This window comes from Propithecus coquereli, unplaced genomic scaffold (assembly GCF_000956105.1).
Source record: "Propithecus coquereli isolate 6110/MARCELLA unplaced genomic scaffold, Pcoq_1.0 Scaffold213, whole genome shotgun sequence".
Taxonomy (NCBI): Eukaryota; Metazoa; Chordata; class Mammalia; order Primates; family Indriidae; genus Propithecus; species Propithecus coquereli.
Window position 1 is genome coordinate 2557657 of NW_012146412.1, and position 8235 is coordinate 2565891.

General features: G+C 42.8%; 1 pseudogene across 1 annotated transcript; it reads right to left on the minus strand.

Moving 5' to 3' along the window:
• Positions 1–6089: 6089 nt before the first annotated feature.
• Positions 6090–7004, minus strand: LOC105810482 (annotated as a pseudogene). Its single transcript, XR_001137494.1, has one exon. The product of XR_001137494.1 is annotated as a glutaredoxin-related protein 5, mitochondrial pseudogene (transcript).
• Positions 7005–8235: the final 1231 nt, after the last annotated feature.

The following is an 8235-nucleotide window of genomic DNA, read 5'->3' on the forward strand; positions in this document are numbered from 1 at the left end:
TCAGAAGATGTGCAGAAATGCAAAAGACCAATGGAGAACTGTCTCCCAACACGTATTCTTTTTGAGTATTATTTTGTCTATTTTGGCCCATTACTATTCCACGTGAATTTTTAGATCAATTTGTAGAGTTGTTTGGGGTAGCACTATTTTGCTAAATATAAATTTATGATTAAAAGTTACATATTGAACTTATTTAAATATGTATTCTTTACAACTGCACGTAAATAATGTCTTACAATTGCTGTCACTGTAGATATGCAAAGCATGTAACAGTTTTAAAAAGAACACCAAACAAAAAATAATTTAGAAAACAAAACAACAACAGTAGCAATAGCAACAAAATGGGAAACCCCTGGGACCTTGCAGAAGCAGACACAAAGTTGCTTTGTGACAGCATTTCTACAACGTAGGGCACAAGAAACTCTCAAAAATTAAAAAAAAAATCTGCCCAAGAATAAAAACAAGAAAGCTCACAAATACTAGAAAACAGTCTACTGTGAGGAACAGTCAACACACACAACAAACTGAAGAAATGACATTTCAAGAACTTTAGGTTATAGAATAAGCAGAAAGAGAATAAAAGAAGTATATTAAAAATTATTCAAAAACGAAAAGCAAAAACAGGAACCATAAGGATGGACCGGAACACTAATAGACAAAAAAAAGGAAGATTTGAAAACAGAGCAAGTAGAACTTCTAGAAATGTCAAAAAACAAACAAAAACATTGAAATTTGAAACTCCAAACGGTAGATTAGAAAAAGGTAAAGACAGATTAGTAAACTGAAAGATAGCACTGAGAAAATCACTGAGAAAGAAGAACAGAGATAAACAAGTGGAAAACAATGAATGTGTACCTAACATAATGAAACTGCAAACATCAAAGACAAAAAAAAAAGTCTTAAAAGCAATCAAATAGTGCACAAAAGACACAATCTCATTTACGTGAAGTTCAAGAGCAGGCAAAACTAATCTGTGGTGTTAGCTGTCAGAACGGTGATTATTTCTGGTGTGTGAGGGGAGGGTTCCAACTGGGAAGAGGCCCAAGGGCACCTTCGACCTGCTGACAATGTTTCTCGTCTTTCCGGTCTTTTGGCTGGGTAAATATGTAAAGAGTTACTGAGCCACCCTGCACTCACATGTTCATCACAGCACAGTTCAAAGATATGGCAACAACCTAAGTGCCCATCAACCAATGAGTGGATAAAGAAAATGTGGTATATATGCCATGAAGTACTACTCCTCCATAAGAAAAAATTAAATAATGTCTTTTGCAGCAACTGGAATGGAGGCCATTACCCTAGGTGAAGTAACTTGGGAGCAGAAAAGTAAATGCATGTTTTCGCTTATAAGTGGGAGCTAAGCTATGGCTTCAAAAGTGCACAGAGAGTGATATAAGGGGCACTGGAGACTCAAAAGGGGGGGATGGGGGAGGGGGAGGGATGAAAAATTACCTGTCAGGTACATGTACACTATTTGGGTGATGGACACACTAAAAGCCCAGGCTCCACCACTACACAGGGAATGGAATTCAACTTGTCTTCCCTAAATCTATTGAAATCAAAAAATCAAAAAGTCACTGAGCTGTACACTCAAGACTCTGTGCACTTTATTATATTATACATCAGTAAAAATATTTAAAAAATAATCAGAAAAAAAGAAAGACTACCTACAAAGGGATGACAGCTAGATTAGCAGCCCACTTTTGCTCGGAAACAAAGAAGTCCAGAATATAATTCAATAGTGACTTCAAAGTGCCAGGGAAAATAAACATCAGCTTAGAATCCTTTACATAATAAAATTATTATTAATGAATAAGGGTGACTAAAGGCATTTTCAGACCAAGACTGAAACAACCTTGATGGGCTGGTGAATCTACATAAGCATTAACTTTCAAAAACAATGATTTTGAAGGGTTTTAAAAATGAGGCAGATTATCCTACAGACACACACACACACACACACACACACACACATGCACACGCACACGCACACGTAATGACACATGGCAAGGTTATTCACTGCAGTATTGTTTGAAACAGCACCGATTAGAAACAACCTCAATATTTGTCAATAGGGGAATTGATTCAATAGATTGCATTACATCCATATATTGGGATACCATTTAGCCATTAAAAAGAATGAAATGGGGGGCACGGTGGCTCACAACCGTAATCCTACCACTTCGGGAGGCTGAGGCAGGAGGATCACTTGAGCCCATGAGTTTGAGACCGGCCTGAGCAATAGCAAGGCCCCATCTGGACGAAACATAAAAAAAAAAAAGGTGGACATGCATGGTGGTGCACGCCTATAGTCCCAGCTACAGGAGGCTGAGACAGAAGGATCACTTGAGCCCAGGAGTTCAAGGTTACAGTGAGCTGGGCTGATGCCACTGCACTCTAGTCCGGGCAACAGAGTGAGATCCTGTCTCAAAAAATAAAAAAAATACAAAGAATGAAATATATCTTTGAGCATGATATAGAATAAATGTATTTCCATATGAGTTAGATTTTTCTGCATTAACTACAAAATCTCAAGCAAGCGTTAGAACAATGAACGTGGATTTCTCATATACTCCGTCTACAGGGGAGGAGAACATAAATAACTGCAAACATCAAACACTATTTCACAATTGCTAAGTAAAAAGAAAATAGAGTGCAGTGTGTTCAGTGTCCTATCATTTGAATAAAATAAATCAAGACAAAAGAATTCATCACGTAATTGTTTTATATACAAGATCTCTGGTGGAATACACTTGAAACTGGCAAAGATGTTTGCCTTAAATTCATGGGAACTGGGTGGCTGAGAATAAGGGTACTCTAGAGATATTTCACTGTATCTTTTGAATTTTTTGCCATTTGAACATATTATGAAGCAAAAATTAAATTTCCTGTATTGTTTGGGTAGAGGCTAGAGATATCAACTTTAGATTTGATTAAGCAAGTAGAGATGTTAAGATTTTAAGAGTAGCCACAAAAAGAGTTGAAATTGAGTGTACCACTAAAATGTCACAGAAAGCAAAAAGGGGTAAATAAAACTCTGTTGGGCACTTTAAAAAAATGTATAAGAGCCATTTGTGGGCTGGGCGCAGTGGCTCATGCCTGTAATCCTAGCACTCCGGGAGGCCCAGGTGGGAGGATCGCTTGAGGTCAAAAGTTTGAGACCAGCCTGAGCAAGAGTGAGACCCTGTCTCTACTAAAAATAGAAAAAATTAGCCAGGCATGGTGGCACGTGCCTGTAGTCCCAGCTACTCGGGAGGCTGAGACAGGAGGATCGCTTGAGCCCAGGAGTTTGAGGTTGCTGTGAACTAGGCTGACGCCACGGCACTCTATCTGGGGTGAAAGAGCAAGACTCTTTTTTACAAAAAAAAAAAAAAAAAAAAAAAAGAGTCATTTGTGTTTCCTGTATCTTTCCATTTCATTTGACCTTTTTTCTATTGGGTTGTTAATCTTTTTTGGCATTGATATCTAGGGGCTCTTTCTACATTAGGGAGGTAAGTCCTTTGTGGCACAGGTTGCAAATATCTTTTCCTAGTTTGTTGCATAAGATTTATTTAATGTAGGTGAATTTCACAATCCTTTTTCTTAATAGCTTGAGTCATATTTAGAAGGCCTTTCCTGCTCAAAGTTAACAAAAGAATTATCTCATATTTTCTTCGTTATTTCCTTTTATATGCTTATTTTACCTAGCAACCTTTTATCTAGGCAGGAACAATAACGGTACTTCTGCATGTCATCCATGGGGCCTAATGCCCTGTGGGTGTTTCCTCCAACAGATAACAAATTTCTTCTTACGATCTTAAATGTCGCCCTATAGCTGAAAGTTCGTACCCTTTGAACATCTTCCCAATCTCCCTGGCCCCCAACCTCTGGTAACCACCTTCTGCTCTATGCCTCTATGAGTTTCCCTTCTTTAGTTTCCACATAGGAGATCATGCAGTGCGTGTTTTCGTGTGTCTGGCTTATTTCACTTAACATATTGTCCTCCAGGTTCATCCGTGTTGCTGCAAACGACATGATTTCATTCCTTTTTATGGTTGAGTAGTTGCATAAGTATTTTTTTAAGGAAAACATACAAATGGCCAACAGGTGCTCAATGTCAGCAATCATTAGTGAAATGCAAATCAAAACCACAATAAGACATTATCTCACACTTGTTAGGATGGCCATTGTCAAGAAGGTAAGAGGTAAGTGTTGGTGAGAGTGTGGAGAAAAGGGAACCCTCGTACACCACCGGTGGGAATGTAAATTGGTACAGCGATTCTAGAAAAGAGTATGGAAGCTCTTCAAAAAATTAAAATGGAACTACCATATGATCCAGCGGTCCCACTTTTGGGTATATATATGAAGAAAACGAAAATTAGTACCCCGAAGAGATATCCGCACTCCCGTATTCATTGGAGCATTATTCACAACAGCCAAGACGCGGGCGCAACCCGAGTGTCTGTTGATGAATGAACAGATAAAGAAATTGCGGTATACTGTTCAGCCTTAAAAAAAGCGAAATCCTAACAAAAAAGAAATGATTTTTTTTCTTTTTAAAGATTACTGTCAATATCCAGGAAGCAGTGCACAAAGAAGATACTCGTTTTCTAAAACAGAGCTGCGCACAGTAAATGGGTGGATAATGAGGCATAGATTATAAATCTCATTTGTTCATTTATCCAATGGCGGTAATACTTCGCAATTTATAAAGTGTTTTCATATAGATCCTCTCATGGCATCCTTTCAGCAAAAAGATATTTTAGCTGTGAAAATAGCATTTGCCCTATGCTAGAAGGAGAGGAAAGTGACACAGGAACAATGCCACTTACAGCAACACTGTATCGGCAAAAGATCAGGAATGATGTGGTTGTCCGTCTTCTGGCTGGAGGACGGCAGTGTGCGCAGCGTGCTGGCACTTGCGAGCAAACGCCCCCGGTTTCAGCCTCTTCATCCTTTGGAGGTTTTTGAGTTCAGGAAAAATGAGTAACGTTTTCATCACTGTGACTGTCAAGACTGTCCCAGATAAAACGATAGCTTGGCCACAAGTTCAGGGTCTCTTCCATCTGCAGGGTCAGTCCCTTCGACTGTGAGGACGTTTGTCTATTTTTTTAGGTTTTCGCTCATCATCCAGCCCCTGGCTTGTGCTGCTAACCGGTAGAACAGAAGCAGAACCCCCAAATCATTTTATTATTAATGACAGAGATGATATTGATGACAGGGGACAGATGATGGAGAATAACATTGACCGAACGGTGTGACTTCACAGACTTTTTCCGGAATCTTTGCCTTTGTCTCACATTGCGGACTGGACCCAGCCTGTTGCTCGCCATAGACACGCAGCCTCCAGGGAGAGTTCCGGCCACCACGGCCCCCGACAGAGGGCCCGACACGCGAGCTCCCTGCTCCGACCTGCCACAGGATGGCCGTCTCCAGTGAGTCCGTCCGTCCCAAAAAGCAGCACGGACCCACTCTCCTTTAAATCTCTTGGTGTCTAATCAGCAGAGACAATGGCTCCAACTCCAGGACACGCTCCGGGGTCCGCACCGTCTGAAGGGAGACCATCAGCTCCTCCGGCTCGTGGCCGCACCCGCACGCAGCCGAGCCACCGGACGGAGCCTCCGCACGTCTCTTCACGGACTCTCACGTCTCGCTCATTCTTCTTCCTTCGGGCGCTGATTCTCACAACTCCACACGAAATGCAGCTTTGTTCTTGAACAGGCAAGTCATCCACGTAAAGGACTCACTAAGAACCTGAAGGTGGGACAAATCACTGTCTTTGAACTACCGAAGCCCAACAGAACTCTCTGAGAGTGGCAAGGGCTCTTTCGTCAAGGTCGCCATAAATTACTGGTCCCGTCTGAAACAGCTCCTCAGCCCCTCTGTGTCCTTCTGCGGGAGTCCTGCCTCCATCTCTCCATCACTCTGGCAGGATTCTGCGCCAGTGACACTGGACATATCGATTTACCCTCTTTCTCTTTCTTTTTTGTTTTTTGTTTTTTTTTTTTTTTTCAATTCTTGTGGCAAATTTAATAGAAGAGCATGAGAATCATCATTAATTCCTAAAAACAAAAGGTCGCACGCGGTCACTAAAAATCCTTACAGACGTATTCACTTCAGAATTAACATCCCATGCATGCATGGGATCTCTGTGTTGGCAGTTTATTTTAAAAAACAACACCCTAGTTATCACAGTTTCTTCTTTGCCCACCATTTTCCTTAACAGAAGAAGTTCCAAAAAATTGGGGGGACATATTCTCTTTGCAGACTGACACATTTGCAGAGGAGTCATGAATAATGATTCAAAAGCTCCTGCTTCAACTCCTGAATCAGGCAAAGAATAAATGACAACATAAGAACGAATTTTGTTTACAGCAATATCGTAATACAACATTGAATTATTACAGTGCGGTGGTTGCAATCAAGTTCACAATAGAATATTCTTAGACCAAACACCAGACAAACTAAAATCACCCAACTGCTTACAAACTGGAATAGTCAGTGCAAACAGTTGTCTCAATAGTGAAAACCCAAATCGGTAAGGCTTTTCTGGCAGTGAGTCTCTGGCATGCACGGGCCCCTCTGCTCAGAGGACGGCGGTGCCCTCACTTTGAGTCTTGGTCTTTCTTTTCATCTAAAAGGGCGGAGCAGATCCCCAGCTTTTTCAGTTCTTCCACCAGGTCCCCATTCTGGTGCATTTGCAGAAGAATGTCACAGCCCCCCACAAACTCGCCGTTGAGGTACACTTGCGGGATGGTGGGCCAGTTGGAATAGTCTTTAATGCCTTGTCGGAGCTCAGGGTCGTCCAGTACGTTGTAGGCCGCGTAGTCGCGGACGCCGTGCAGCCGCAGGATCTGCACCACGGCGTTGCTGAAGCCGCATTGGGGCTGCTCCGGCGTCCCCTTGAGGAAAACCACCACCTTGTCCTTCTTGACCAGCGCGTCCAGCTGCTCCGCCGAACCGCTGCCGCGAGCGCCCGAACCCGCCGTCCGCACGCCCGCCGCTCGGCCGAGGGACCCGCTCATTCCCGAACGCTCGCCAGAGCCCTCCTTTTTTGTTTTTTTTTAAGAGACAGGGTGTTGCTTCACCCAGCCCAGGCTGGAATGCAGTGGCATCAACATAGCTCACTACAGCCTCGAACTCCTGGGCTCAAGCCATCCTCCCGCCTCAGCCTCCTCAGTAGCTAGGACTACAGGCACGTGCCACCACACTCAGCTAATTTTTTTATTTTTGTAGAGATGGGGGTCTCAGGATGTTGCCCAGACTGGCCTCGAACTCCTGGGCTCAAGTGATTTTCCTGCCTGGGCCTCCCAGAGCGCCGGGATTAGAGGCTTGAGCCACCCGCTGGCCCATCCTCTTAACTGGATCCCACTGCCATTTACCTGATTGTCCCTTTGTCACGCAGGCCAGAAAACAACCAGATGGTGTGAGCGCCACCCTCCCCACTCCCCTAAGTGTTCTTGCCAAAAGGTCAAACCTCAACCAGATCATGCTTCTGGATCTAATTACACCGATTCCCAGGAAATGTAGGGCACACGGGAACATGTCAGACACACTATGAGGAGACAATTACCAAAATCCAAAATGTGGGAAACCCTAAAGGACAAATGATTTGATAATTTGGAATAAATTACAAGAAAAATTTTTAAAAAGATGAAGAATTTTTAGATGGAAAGAGATTTTAAGGGGCCTGAATGGACACTATTTGGATCCTGATTCAAGGAGAGTGTAAACAAACTATACGAGACAAACAGGGAAATTTGCATACCGACTGGGTAACTGTGATGACATTAAGGACTGCAAACTCTTTTAGGTGTGACAACGGTAGCATGGCTGTGTGTGTGAACAGGTCCTTATCTTTTAACATATTGACGGACACAATGACAGGTCTGGGATATGCTGAACTGTCCCGTGGCAAGATGGGGAGGGAGGGCGATACAGATGTAACACGACTGGCCGTGAATCGAGGTTTTGCTATAGCTGGGTGATGGCTACTTGGAGGTCCACTGTACTATTGTTTAAGTTTGAAATTCTCTGTAAGAATAAATAAGGCCAGGCACGGTGGCTCACGCCTGTAATCCTAGCTCTCTGGGAGGCCTAGGCGGGCGGATTGTTGAGCTCAGGAGTTCGAAACCAGCCTGAGCAAGAGCTAGACTCCGTCTCTACTAAAATTAGAAATAAATTAATTGGACAACTAAAAATACATAGAAAAAATTAGCCAGGCATGGTGGCGCATGCCTGTAGTCCCAGCTACTC